The sequence below is a fragment of the Micromys minutus genome (genome assembly GCF_963924665.1).
Source record: "Micromys minutus genome assembly, chromosome: 7".
NCBI classification, from domain to species: Eukaryota; Metazoa; Chordata; class Mammalia; order Rodentia; family Muridae; genus Micromys; species Micromys minutus.
In genome coordinates this window covers 19,251,876-19,267,134 of record NC_137976.1, presented here as the reverse complement: position 1 = coordinate 19,267,134, position 15,259 = coordinate 19,251,876, and the positions used below count along the sequence as shown (strand labels likewise).

General features: G+C 40.1%; 1 pseudogene across 1 annotated transcript; it reads right to left on the bottom strand.

Moving 5' to 3' along the window:
* Positions 1-394: 394 nt before the first annotated feature.
* Positions 395-5,988, bottom strand: LOC308422608 (E3 ubiquitin-protein ligase rififylin-like; annotated as a pseudogene). The gene is made up of 2 exons: positions 5,932-5,988; positions 395-1,453 (listed from the first exon to the last, which is right to left on the bottom strand). The product of its transcript is annotated as an E3 ubiquitin-protein ligase rififylin-like (transcript).
* Between the last annotated feature and the right edge of the window lie 9,271 nt (positions 5,989-15,259).

The window sequence follows — 15,259 nt, the reverse complement described above, 5'->3', positions numbered from 1 at the left end:
TCAAATGTGCTCTGAGTGGGGTTGGGGAAAGACAGCATTATCAGCAGGACTTCTGATTGACAAAACAGGAGGACTTGTATACAGGTGTATGAACAATGTGTCTCAGGGTCTTAGGACGGGAGGAAGAGTGGTCCACGTTCTGGAAAGACCTTCATTGATTACCATCACCACCCAGTGATCATGGAAGCAGGCACTCATCCATGTGATCCGAACCAGTTCCCACTGGTTTTGGGTTCTTCCACCTAAAACAGGCATACTAGGCACCTCCGCTTGTCTTAGTCTTAAGAACGCTGCCAGTTTCTCACAATAGACTGCCCTTGTGCATCGGACCAACCCCGAGCCAAAACATCTTGGGCTATGACCTGTGAGGCACTGAAGAAGCCAATGCTAGCCTTCAGGACCGGAAGACATGCGCTCGGATCACATACTGCCAGCAGATAGGACATTCGTTCATGCGTTTGCCACACTTCCTACAAGTCACCATGTGGCCACACTCCAGGAGAACACAGTCAATGGGTGAGTCCATGCAAATCTTACACAGGTTCTCCTCCAGGCCAGAAAGCACTGCTCCCCTGTTTTGGTCTTCATTACCAGACACCAGGAACTGGAGTCCTTTCTGATCCTTGTGTAGCTGCGTCACCCTCTCCATGAGCTCCCATTTCTCACAGCAGCCCTTATAGTTGACAAAGTTGCCCCACGGTCAGGCCTTCAATGTCGTCCAGGTGGGTCAGGTCAGACAGCGAGGCCCTCTGGCCTGGGAAGAAGCTGTCCTCTGAGTCAATGGACTGGGTCTCATCCTCAGTAGGTACTCTGGCTGTGGTCTCCAGGTAGACGGGCTCCTTGTGGTCCCGACACACATGGCCAATGGCCTGCTGTGTTTCCTGATCCGGGGCTAGGGGAACAGAGGTGACTTGTGCAGGTGAAGAAGGGAGACCAGGTGAGGTAGGAGGTACTGTGCTGGTCTGAGGCTGGGTCAGGAAGGCCTGCTGCTCAGGGAAGGCCTGGGGCAACGTAGGAGCACGAGTCCTGTCCACCTCAGAGATTACAGGCTACTGGCCAAGCACCAGAAACACCAACTCTTCCTTCTCCCGACACATTTCTCTAGAGATGTCATGGAGGCTGAGACGGTTCCTCAGGTCCTTTCACCTTCATCTTTATGAGTTCCTCCTGCTGAAAGGCCGTGGCTGGGAAGCGTAGGTAGAGAAAGCAGGGGTGTGGCCCATCCCCTCTTGGCTTGAACAAGTCATGCAGAAGTTTTTCTTACAGTCCAAGCAGATCTGCTTCCTGGTTGTGCTTGAGAAATGGACCCCACAGGCCTTGCAGCTAGGTTCCGAGCCTATGGGGGAAGGGAAGGAGCTGTACTCAGGGTTGGAATAGGCTGTGTTCTGGCTCCCTGTGGTGGTGGTGCCTCCTCAGGCTGTCCATCCAAGCAGAACAAGTTGCAGCAGGATGTCTACATGATAAAATCTGCCATGGACGCTGCGGGGCCACACATGGCCAGATACAGACCACGGCCACTCAGGCAGCAGGACTGCGGGGTCGGTGGCTACCGCAACTCCCAGGCTGAGGGGCGTCCGGGTGCCCGCACCACATCCTCACAGGAGGCCCCAAGAAGTCCCACGATTTGTTTTTGATGCCAAAATTATAATTATACCTAAGCCACACAAAGACCAACAAAGAAAGAGAACTTCAGACCAAATTCCCTTATAAATATCAATGCAAACATACTCAATAACATTCTTGCAAACCAAATTCAAGAACACACCAAAATGATCATTCTCTATGAGCAAGTAGGCTTCATCCCAAGGATGCTGGGATGGTTCAATATATGGAAATCCATCAAAGTAATAAAATATTTAAAAAAAAAATAAACTCAAAAAAAATCACATGATTATCTCATTAGATGCTGAAAAGCATTTGACAAAATTCATGGTAAAAGTCTTGGAAACATCAGGAATTCAAGACAGGCAGATAGATCAATAGAAGAGAATTAAAGACACAGAAATGAATCTACACACCTATGGTTACTTGACCTTTGATAAAGGAACTAAAACCATCCAGTGGGAAAAAGACAGCCTCTTCAACAAATGCTGGTTCAACTGGTAGTCAGCCTGCAGAAAAATGCAAATCGATCCATTCTTATCTCCTTGTACAAGCTTAAGTCCATGTGGATCAAAGCCCTTCACTTAAACCAGATACACTGAAACTAGTAGAAGAGATAGTGGGGAAGAACCTTGAACACATAGGCACAGGGGAAATTTTGCTGAACAGAACAACAATGGCCTATACTCTAAGGTCAAGAATCAACAAATGGGACCTAATAAAATTGCACAACTTCAGGCAAAGGATACTGTCAATAGTACAAAAATAGGTTGTCAATAGGCAACCAACAGATTGGGCAAAGATTGTTACCAGTCCTATATCGGATAGAGGACTAATATCTAATATATACAAAGAACTCCAGAAGTCAGACTCCAGAGAACCAAAAAATGGGGTACAGAGCTAATGAAAGGATTTTCAACTGAGGAATATCAAATGGCTGAGAAGCATCCAAAGAAATGTTCAACATTCTTATTCATCAGGAAAATGCAATTAAAAACTATCCAGAGATTCTGCCTTATGCCATTCAGAACGGTTAAGATCAAAAACTCAGGTGGCATCAGATGCTACTCAGGATGTGGAGAAAGAGGAACACTTCTTCATTATTGGTGGGATTGCAAGCTGGTACAACCATTGTGGATATCAGTCTGGAAATTTCTCAGAAAAATTGGACATAGTACTATCTGAGGATCTAGCTATACCATTCTTGGGCATATACCCAAAGGATATTCTAACATATAACAAAAACACATGTTTCTTTATGTTCATAGCAGCCTTATAGATAATAGTCACAAGCTGGAAAGAACCCAGATGTCCTTCAAGAAAGGAATGGATACAGAAATTGTGGTACATTTATACAATAGAGTACTACTCAACTATTAAAAACAAGGACTTCATGAAATTCCTAGGCAAATGAATGGTACTAAAAGCTATCATCCTGAGTGTTGTAAACCTGTCACAAAGATACACATGCTATACACTCACTGATAAGTATATATTAGCCCAGAAGCTCAGATCAGCCAAGATATAATTCATAGATCATATGAAACTCAAGATAAAGGAAGACCAAAATGTTGATACCTCAGTCCATCTTTGAAGGGGAAACAAAATACTCATGGGAGGAAACAAAGTGACAAAGAGTTGAGCAGAGACTGAAGGAAAGGTCACCCAGAGACTGCCCCACCTGGGAATCCTTCCTATATGCAGCCAACAAACACAGTCACTATTGCCGATGCAAAGAAGTGCTTGTTGACAGGATCCTGATATGGATGTCTACTGGGAGGCTCTACCAGAGCCATACAGATACAGACAAAGATGCTGCAGCTAGTCATCGGACTGAATACTGGGACCTCAATGGATGAGTTAGAGAAAGGACTGAAGAAGCTGCACGGATTTGCAACTCCATAGGAAGAGCAACACTATCAACCAATTAGACACCACAGAGCTCCCAGGCACTAAACAACCAATCAGAAAGTACATGTGGAGGGATCCATCGCTCTAGCCACATATGTAGCAGAGAATGGCATTGTCTAGCATTAATAGGAAAATAAGCCCTTGGTCTTATTTAGGTTCATTTCCCAGTTATTGGGAATGCCAGGGTGTTGAGGTAGGGGTGGGTGGGTGGGAGGAAGAGCATCTGCATTGAAGCAGGGGGGGGTGAGGGGAAAGGAGAGAATGGAGAAAGGTAATAACATTTGAAATATATACATAAAATATTCAATAATAAATGCAAAAAAAGAAAAGAAAAAGTTTAGCTGTTAGGAACTGCATATGTGAGTGAAAGCAGTTCCTACCTGAAGGAATCTTCTGAGGAGTTTTAAAGAGTCTCACATATAAAAACTCATCAATTGCTGACAGGAATACTTCAATTTCTTTTCTTTCTTATTTGTCTCTTTTATTTCCTTCCCCAGCTTTGTTACTGCCTCTAGAATGTCAAGTACTATATTGAATAGGTATAGGCGTTCATTGTGCTGTTCTTAGCCCTAGTGAGAATGCTTTGGGTTTTTATCTTTTAACATGGCTGTTGCTACAGGTTTCTCATGTACAGCTTTTATTAAGTTGGAATATTATCCTTGGTACACCTAGTTTTCTCTCTTTAAGAAGAGATGTGAGACTTGGCCAAAATTATTTTCTGCTCAGTTGAGATGACCTGAAGATGCTGAGGTCTTCCATGCACACTGTTTGGTATTGTGAAAATTAGCATCCTACCAAATCAGTTTACAGATTCAATGTAATACCCATCAATTCAATACCCTAATTCTGAGTTATTAGATTTTTATTTTTTTCCTCTGAGATTCATTGTACTCATAGGTCTCCACAGCTACTAATTATGATTTTTCTGCTTCCTAAATGTGTTATGTCTCTTTTCTTTGATTTAAAAATTTTTCATTAATCTTCCTTTTGGTTTCTGTTTCCTGCTGTTTTTGATATTAGAGGTAAAATTGTTCCTGTGTGTCTTTCTTCTATTGGTTTTCTTGCTTAGGTATTTTCTTGTTTTTACTAGGATATATTTTCCCTCCTTGTATTGAGTTTTCCACCTATAGTTTGTTGTAGTGCTGGGTTTGTGGGCAGATATTGTGTAAATTTAGTTTTGTCCTGGAATATCTTGGTCTCTCCATCTCTGGTGATTGAGAGTTTTGCTGGGTATAGCAGCTTGGGCAGACACTTCTGTTCTCTTAGGGTCTGCATGATGTCTGTCCAGGCTCTTCTAGCTTTCATAGTCTCTGTTGAGAAGTCGGGTGTGATTCTGATTGGCCTGCCTTTATATGTTACCTGACCTTTTCCCCTTACTGCTTTTAGTATTCTTTCTTTGCTTTGGGCACTTGGCGTTTTGACTATTATGTGTCGGGAGGAATTTCTTTTCTGGTCCAACCTATTTAGAGTTCTTTAGGCTTCTTTTGTGCTCATGGGTAGGAAAGTTTTCTTCTACAATTTTGTTGAAGATATTCACTGTGCCTCTTAGTTGATATTCTTCACCCTTTTCTATTCCTATTATCTTTAGGTTTGGTCTTCTCATTGTGTCCTGGATCTCCTGGACATTTTGTGTTAGGAGATTTTTGGCTTTTGTATCTTCTGTGACTGTTTGTCTATGTTTTCAATGTTGTCTTCAGCCCCTAAGATTCTCTCTTCCATCTCTTGCATCTGTGACTCCTGATTTCTTTTTTTGGTTTTCCACCTCCAGGGTTGTTTCTTTTAATGTTTTCTTTATTGTTTCCATTTCCATTTTCATTTTCTTCTTAAATTCCTTCATCTCTTTAGCTCTGCTTTCTTCTAGTTCTTTGAGTTCTTTGGGTGTTTTTTGTATTTCCTCTTTAAAAGCTTCTATTTATTTATGTTTTTCCTCCCATTCTTGTTTAAGGATCTCCATCATTATTTTGAGGTATGATTTCAGGTCTGTGTCTTCTTTTTTTGGAGTGTTTGGCATTCTGCTGTTTTCTGTGATGGGAGAGCTGGGTTCTGATGTTGTCAGGTGTCTTGGTTTCCATTGGGTAAGTTCTTTTGCTTTCCTCTTGCCATCTTCTTGTCTGTGATTATACATGGTCTTTTGTCAGTGATTGGTTCCTGTCTCTCCCGTGTACCTTGCCTGTATTCCTGGATCTCCACTGTTCCTGGTAGCAAATGGCCTGAGCGTTTAGTCCATGTGCACGGGTCTTCTGGGTGGAAACTGAGTCCCTAAGGCAGAGTTACTGCTCCCCTGAACCAATGGGGATGGTCACGGTTTCCACATGCTAGGCCCAGACCTCTCTGTGCCCTGGCTACTTGCAGAGCAGTCTCACCAGGACTCTGTCCCTGGATATGTGATTACTTTTCTTGTTTGCTAATTTAACATACCTCGGAAGAGAAAACCTCAACTGAGGAATTGTTTCCACTAGGATGGTCTATCGGCATGTCTATGGGACATTTTTTTTTTTAATTAGTAATTTATGTGGGAATTCCTAACCACAGCTGATGGGGCTGTGATGTCTAATTTGAATAGAATGAAAACAGCGAAGCAGGCCTGTAAGGTTTTCTCCACCATTCCTGCCTCTGCTCCTTCGTGAGTTCCTTCCCTGAATTCCTTCAATAGCATTTTCACAATTGGAGGTATAAGGTGAAAGACACCTTTTCCACTCCAAACTGCTTTTGATAATTGTTCTTATTATAGCAACAGAAAAGCAAACCACTATGGTTATGTCTCTCACTGATAAACTTCTTAGGATTCACAGGGCAGACTGGTCTGGTGGCATTTGTGTTGTAAAGGTTCTAGATGCCTTTACTTCTGCCTCAGTTTTCTCTCAGGGTGTGTATTTTGTCTTGGGATTCCTAGAATGTTTTATCTTGGCTATCAGCTTCTTGAGTTCAGAGGAAAATAAAGGCACTTGGTTCATACTTTAGCAACTCATGTTAGCTTCGTTCTACTTTTTACCCTTCTACCTAGTGCCTGAGGCACAGCAGAAGACAGACATTTGAATGTGTTTAAGCTGGTTCAGGGTCAGTGGTGGTGGCTAATTTTTCCTATGACGTTTTAAAAATATTGTCCTAATATCTCAAAATTGCTTTTAGTAGTTCCAGTTCTTGAGTCTTTTTGGTATAATTAAAGGACAAATACAGTAGAATGTCCACTTGTGAGACTCCTTTTTCCTCTCTTAGTTATTCATTATACCTCCATTGACTTAAGTCTTCAACCACAGTGGCTTTGAATTATAGATGTCTACTCATTTTAAGTATATATTTTGTTTGTTTTATTTGTTTTGTTTTGTTTTTCTGAATATCAGACTGTTTAAATATCGATGGAGGTATAGAAAGTTGTTGATTCCACTGGCTAAAAATATCTGATAATGTAATTTTAAAGAATAGATTTCTATATTTGTTATAGAAATCTGTTTGCCTTTATGACCAAGTATGTGACAAACACAACTTAAGGGCAGAATGATTTATTTGGCCTATAGTTTCATTGTAACATGTCATGGTGTAGATGAGGTCCCGTTTTGTGAAAACTTGCAGCATAACTTAATATGTGTAAATATATGAAACTATTTGTTATTATTCTTATTAATGTAGACAGATATGTGTCAGTATGTACATATACCATATATGTGTACATATCCTTGGAAGCCAGAAGAGGGCATCCGATCTCATGAGCAAGAGTTACAGGGAGTTAAAAACTGCCTGATTTAGCTGTTGGGAATCAAACTTAGATTATCTACAGAGCAGTAAAGGCTCTTAGCAGCTGAGCATTCTCTAGCCCCATATCTGGCTATAACCAAATCAGGAAGCAGAAAGATGAATACCCTTTTCAGCTTGTCTTCTTCTTTCCTTTATTTTGTCCAAGCCCCTGGCCTATAGGATGGTATGATCTATATTGAGGGTAGAATTTATCCCTTTGTCAAAAGTATTTTTGAGAGGTAGGATTGATATTCCACAGCTTCAGTCTCAACACTTGTGAGGTAAAAGTAAAGGTATCTCTGATTTGAAAGCCTTTCTTGTCTACAGAATTCCAAGTCAATAAGGAAAGTGGGAGCTGCATTCCCTTCATGAGTAGGTCCTGCCTTGATCAATAGAATCCTCAATTGGAGAAGGAAGAAAACCTTCCCTCATAGATATTTGTGATAATAGAATACATTGGCAAGTCTGTGGCCTTATTTCTCTGTTACTCATGAAAACTACTGATAATTGTAATCACAGTAATACTCATTACAACCTATATTTATTTAAAAGTTATTTAATTTTAGTATATTTGTAGATGTGTGTGCACACATTAGTAAGTACGTATATGCACCATATGTGCAGGAGGACACAGAGTGCTGAAGAGGAATTACATCTTCTGGAACTGGAGTTGAGCCTAGGAACTGAACTAGAGTTCTCTGCAGGAGCAGTTAATTCTCTTAATGGTAAAGAAATCTCCCTGTTTCTTCTCATCACAACTTTTAGATGAGGAAAAAAGGCATTCATTGTGTACTAACACTGTATCATGTTGGTTTATTTTTAAAATTGGATTTCAGGGAGGAGTTTGCTTTCTTGATGAAACTAAAAAGATTCCCATCACTTCTGTGAATCATTTCCTGGGATTAGTTTCAACAAAGCTAAACATATTCATTTTATAATGACTTCTATACCTTTCATTTTAATTGACTATTCTTAGCCTTTTGGTTATAACTCAACTCACAAATCCAAAAATCTTTCATTTGTATCCATCTTGCACTTACTTCATACTCAGTACTGTACTAAATTTCTAGATTATGTATGTAAGAAGCAGGAAATATAAAATCTTTGCATTTTTAGAGTCTTAAAAATGCATATGATAGTCCAAATTTCAGTCAATTTTCTGTTTGGTTGTAACCAAAAATGACACTTTGCTACATAAAAATGCATACTCATCAACACACACACGAGTGTACACACACACACACACACACACACACACACACACACACTACACACAAACACGGACACATGCAGGCAAACATGTATGTGTGCACATACCTACCACAATACACACTCCACACACACTCCACCACCACCATCATCAAAAAGTTTTAATCACTGCACTTTCTCTCAACTCCCAGGAAGAATTGTGGCAGAGTAAGTTTTATATGCTGAAGGTCTCCCTAAATTTTTCATATACTCCTGAGCAATGGCAGTTGCCAAGAAGAGAATGTAGGACAGATTCTATGGTATTCCTTAGCCAATTGCTAGCATGCATAATTATCAGGGTGAATTTAAATCATAAATGCAAGTTAGATATTTGATCTTAAGTTAAAAAGAAAGATATAGTGAATAGAGTAGCCCAGTCCAGTACACATGGAGATGAAGAATGAAAAGGTATATTTCTAGACATTTTATAAATATAACGCTTGCTTAATACTGACAGCTGACTTTAAATTCCCTTCTAATGAGTATGTCTGTAATCCTCAGATCAGCCTTGAAAACTATTCACAAAGTAGGTATTTATAAACAGTGGTATAAAAGTCAGTAGTTCAGACTGTGTAGACAGGTGTTTCTTCAGTGTTGTCAAGAAATGCTGAAAAAGTGCAAATGTTTAATGTGACAGCTTGTGTGAGGGTTAGGGTAGGGAGCTTTATGTGCTGTGTGAGCTTGTATATTTGTGTGTGTGTGTGTGTGTGTGTGTGTGTGTGTGTGTGTATTCGTGTGTGTGTCCAAAAAACAGGCACAAGTACTTTGGAAGTGCATTTCTGTACATTCTGCTATAGATAAACTCATTTAGAAAATATGAATTTACTGAGAAAATACTTGTTAGGTTAAGAGAGAGAGTGAGAGAGGGAGGGAGGGAGGGAGGGAGGGAGGGGGGGAGGGAGGGAGGGAGGGAGGGAGGGGGGGAGGGAGGGAGGGAGGGGGGGAGGGAGGGATGGGGGGAGGGAGAAGGAAAGAAAGAAAGCAGACTATGCATGAGGGTCTGAGTTGGAACACTCAGAACCCAGGTGAAACCAGGAGCTGTAATGCCCATCTGTAATCTCACCATTCCTGTGAGAGATAAACTCCTCAAAAACTTGTGGGACAGCTAGGCTGCTAGACACGGGGGAAAATAATAAATAGGTAAAATGTGGAAAATGAGTTCTGTCTCCTAAGGATATTCTCTGACTTTCACACACAGACGCACACACATGGGGGATATTTAAAATTAAAATATTAGAAAACAGTTATGGTCCAATTTAAATCAATACAGCAATGCAACCATGACCCTTTTATGTGACCCTAATATCCCCAGGTTGTCAGCACTATCTCTGATTATATATAATCAGACACCCAAGAAAGTCATATCAGAAAATATGCTTTTATTATGATGCTAATAAGACTAAGATTGGTTGGTTGCATGGTGACGACATTGAGAGCATGATCATCTTAAAAATGCAGGAAGAATAATGTAAATAAGATTCATCTACTTCCTAAAGAAATGTGGTCAACATGTGCAGTGAATTTTCAATATCCAAAAGCAGTTTCTTCTGTTCTGATGACCCTGAAACTCAATAGAATTAGACTACCAAATATTTAGAAGACAAAAGTAATAAGTTGATTGACACTTCTTCATCTCAATTTTATGCCTAGATTTATAACATCAACTTCTATTGTATTTTTCATTCCTTTCCCCCCAGTCCTGTCCTTTTTATTTCTTTTCTGGGACACCACCTGTTCTCAGTCATTTTGGGGAAGAAATTGAAATGTGAGGAGTATCTCCAAGACATTATATCCTATGGCCTCTCTTAAGGTAATTCAAAGTTGGAAGAGGCCAAAAAAGAACTGTATGCTAAATTTATGTGCGCTCCCAGAGATGGAGAGAAACTATTTTTTTCTCTGTCCCCTTCATGAGACATTTAAACAAGTGAATAACAGGTGCTGCATGCCTGGGACATGCTGTGCTCAGAATATTATAGGGGGGACTGGAGTTGTTCGCTCTGGAGAAAACGTCTCAAGTCTCACTCAGCCTGAGTAAAAACCAGATGCTCTGGGTCATCGCTGGAAAGATAATCCTTGATGATGGGGCGGGATTTTAAGGGCTATAGGTAGAATGACCACTCCAAATGCTTGCTAAGGAATGGGTAACAGAAGCCTACCATGGTGAATACTAGCCTTGTGCACTCTGAGACAAGATGTTTCACCTGTGCTTTTAATGGAAGAAACCATGCAGGGAAAACAACTTACTAAACCAGTAGGGTACTCTAATTTGGTTAAGGGAATATGTTTATGTCAAATGGTGACAGTCATGTAGGAAATGGAGATCAGTGACAGAAAGAAGAAAATTTAGCTAGTTGGATTAAAGTACAAATCAACCTCCCCCTCTGATTTAACCTTAGAATTACTAGATAGAGCTTATGGATTTGACTTAATAAAGGCAATTTACACAGTGATCTAAGTAAGAAAAGAGCTCAAGCACAGTATTTTAAGCCATAAATTGCTAATACATATGTACTTAATATGAATAAATTATTTTGTATTAAGATGAACATGATCCATTTTTAAAGAGAAAGAGAAAATCTGAGTTTCTAAAGAAGAATTAACTCCTTCAGGCCCTTGGGGAAAGGGGATTATTTTCAAGTCATTGTGTTGCACGGAGTTATATGAATGTTTAAGAATTATGAGCTTGCTATAAGCAACATCTCCCTAGTTCTTTCAGGAAGGTCTGGAATATGATTTAAGTCAATTTCTGCAGTCTTTTATAAGCATGCAAAGACACTCACATCCAGCCCACCCTGTCCCTGTGTCTGTGAGTCACCATGTCACTCCAAAAATACAGAACTGCTGCTTATCTCATTAATGGTTATATTAGCTGTAAAAAATTATAATTATGCTGAATGCCATCTGTAGCTTGCTGCTCCAGCTTTGGCTCTGCATGTTTTCATATTACTTTATTCATTCAAGTTGACCAGAGTTTTGGGTGTTTTAGTTTAGACTTATTGGGGAACCTAGATTCTATTGGCGGAGGTGGTCTTAGTAAAAAATAGTCAATCTAAAAATAAAACAAATAAAACAAAACAAAATCCTCCCAAACTAGAGGTTTTTGGGAGTCAAACAGTGGATGAATCAAGCCCTCTGCTCAGTAACGTTTTCGTTTCATATATTACTGAATGTGTGCTTCTAACAGTTTTAGAGAAATCTCAGAGAGCCAGGTTGATGACAGCTGTTTCTAACGTGTAAGTTGCCATGAAGTTGCAGGTCCATCATGTGGGGAGCTCTGCTGTGTGAAAGGCTGGAACTTCTTCACTCCTGGGCAGTAACATGTCTCAGTTACTGTCTGCCAAAAATGACATGAATGTTTTATAAATTCCAGGTACTCCTAGTTCTGTCCCAACCATGCTCTGATAGAGCTGATGTTGCAAGAAGCTAGGAGATGAACATAGAGCTGGTTGGAATAGATATGAGGTCACCCCAAATGGCTTTGCTCCAAATGCACTGTGCTCAGAAGTGAGACTTTAGGGACATAATTGGACCTGGAGGTTCTAGCTTCATCAGTAAGTTAATCTATTTGATGGATTCATCGTGGAAAAATATATGGGAACACTGGACTTATCCTGAATCTTTGTTTCCTGAATACTTTTAAGTAAGTAGACCCCATTGTAACACACACACACACACACACACACACACACACACACACACACACACACACAACACACACACCATGATAGTCACTCGGCCTTGCTGCAGGCTTAACACAGTGTATCCAGCCAGCCTTGGACACCAGACCCTGAAACTGTCAACCAAGAGAAACTTGTCCTACTTCAAACCGATTCTTTCAGGTATTTGTTGCAAAGACAAACAATGAACCAAGCCGGAAATGGGGTCTAGAGCTGGCCAAGAAACAATAGGAGAGCACAAGAGTACATGCAGTACAGTTGTTTTTGAAGATGTCTGCAAAGAGCTAGGTTATGTTCTCACATTCCCCACTTTTCACTGTCTGCTGAAGGGGCAGGGTTTGGGCAGCCTTCCTATGGGGATTTGTGGCATCCTTTTGCTTTACTGACCACGTGTATGCTCACTTGTTAGTGGCATGATTAAGGACCCAAACCATTAAGCTTCCAACAGAGGTCTAAGCAGGGATGCCCGCTTGCCAGCTCCACCTAATGGAGCAGATTTTCTTAGTTACCAGCAGCAGAGCAGAAACACACAGGAAGCAGGTCAGAGGGCTATTTCCAGACGGAGTGGTTTAATACAAATTCAGACCCATACCATAGGAAGTTAAGACAAAACAAAACACCCAAACCAACTCTCTAGAGGGAGACAGACACTTCAATATGTCTCAGGAAGAACTAACGAGAGACTTGAGTTGGACTACAGACCCCTTATGTGTCTTATACTGAATCAATCCATCTACAAGCCAAAGAGCTGGCGCTACAGTAAACCAGCTTCTCCAGAATCAAGACTTACAGGCAATGTTCTGGATTGAAGGATTTTTTTTTTTTTCTCACTCCCCTTAGACTAAGTTTGTCCCTTGTCTAGGCTTACAGGATGTACTATTATGTTGGTCCTTGTGATTAGGTTGTGCTTTGAGTCTGTGGACTCCTGGGAGGGAAAAACTATCCATCTCCTCTTCTCAGCATAATAGTTGGCAAATAATACAAATAAATTTTAGCAGAGAGAGGGAGGAACCTGAAAAACATGATTTAGGGAGACTAAAGTATCTGCCAAGTATAGGTTTGTGACAATTTCCTCAAAACAGTGGGGAAGAAAAAGGAAAGAGAGCCTTGCTGTTTCTAGAATAAAGATTTTTGAAACTCAAAAACTGATAATAAAGATCCTCCAAAATTTTAAGATTTTGCTGTGTTCTACTTCTTATAGAAAAACAACAAGAAAGTCGAGTGTGTCCAAGAATCAGGAGTTTAGGAGTTGGCTTCCAAATTACATGCACCAAGTGTTCTGGAAGACGTTCATAGTAACAACAATTAGCGTGAAGTGTGGCACCGATGGGAGCCAAGCAAGAAAATAGAAGAGAAGGAAAGAAGAGAACTGTAATGAACGAGGAAAACACAGACAGGAGCAGGCAAGTCTGGCCCTGAAAATGAAGGATTGGAGAGGCACCATTTCCCCTCTGATTAGTTTAGCATTCCAGACGCCTCTTTCGACTATGGAATGAATCATGTCTAAGATATTTCAGCCAGCCAGAGGCCAAACTTCCTCCATAGATTCTATCTTTCTCAAATCCCCCCAAGAGCATTGGATTCCCACTGAATCCCTCTCTTCTTAAAACAGTTTTGCCTTCCAGATGCTGGCTACACAACTACTGATGTTGGTGTCTTGTATTGAAATTCAACGAGATCTATTTCAATATTCACATCACAGTTAGCATTGCTGACTTTGTTCTATATCAGCCTTGGCTGGTACAGTGATTTGATAGTTTGCAAGTATGATTAGCAAATAATTATTGATTATAATTATTTATAAATAATTATTGATTTTCCATTGTGGGTTACCCACTTGTTACCATACTTCTCATTTTGAGGTATTTTTTTTTTCCCCAGCTCATTCTTTCCAAGTGTTCTGAACAGGTTGCATGCACACAGTCTTTCTGCTGTAATTTATGATGGACTTGGAGGTAAACATGGAGGAGATGAACAATATTCTCATGGATCCAAAATGCTTTAATTAATTACTTAAGAGTAAGTCTAAAGTAAAATCTGCTGGACAATGTGCACACTTCAGGCTGCCAAGACTTCCAAACTGACAAAATCCCGGGTAAATCAATCCAGGCGTGAGAGAACGTGCGCATGCTCCAACATGTCTTAAAACTTATTTAGTGCAGACGTAGGTCATAAAAGCATTCTTTGTTTATAGTGCCCCTTTCATACTTACACATTTGCTTATAGCATATTAAAGCTCTTTGATTATGACTGCCCTTCTTGACTCAAAGACTGAACTATTTTCTTTTAGGTTGTTTGCTATGAGTTTATATATTTAAGTGTGTATTTAATATAAGAAGCTGCCTTTAAGTTAGTAGTACATTGTGCAATGATTATTCTTAGAATAGAGAAAATGGACTAAACAAAATTTTGTTCAGCATTTTTTTAAGGCATGGCTTCATCCTGTCAGGCAGGTTAGTTCTGACATGATCTTCCTGCCTCAAATTCATGACTGCTGGGTCTGCAGAATGACCTACCCTGCCTGACTTCTGTCTTGTAACCCAAAACATTTTGTAGATTAAGGCTAATCTAATGCTTCTATAATTTTTCTCCCCTTTATTCATTCTCATCTCCTAGAAGCTAATTTATTCCGGGGGAAAATAGGCAAAGCCTTTGAGAATGGGGTAGGAATAAGGTTTATTCTGTTCTATATTCTATTAGAGAGAGCCACGTGTTATCAGTGAATCTCATGTTGTTGACGTTCAATTGGCTTTAGCATTCCACTCTTACTCTTTGTAGAGCTGCTACATGGGGTCTGGCTGTATCATTGAAACAAAAGTCACAAATAATACCAGGTCTAGGGAGCTTCATTTTTGCTCCTAACTGTAGTCCCCTCCCTTAGCCAATATATATCTAATTATGTGAGAATAGTCTAAAAGCTCTGTCTCATTAGACCACATTCAACAGAAAGTATTTTCTTAGTGGTGCTGTTTTATCAAAGTTCCCTAAAAGGTTGTAGGGAATACAAAGTCATTTCAGGAAACAATGGGAGAAATGAAGGCTCTCTTTGATCATAGCTCATAATTGAAGGTTATTTTCATTTTCTAGGT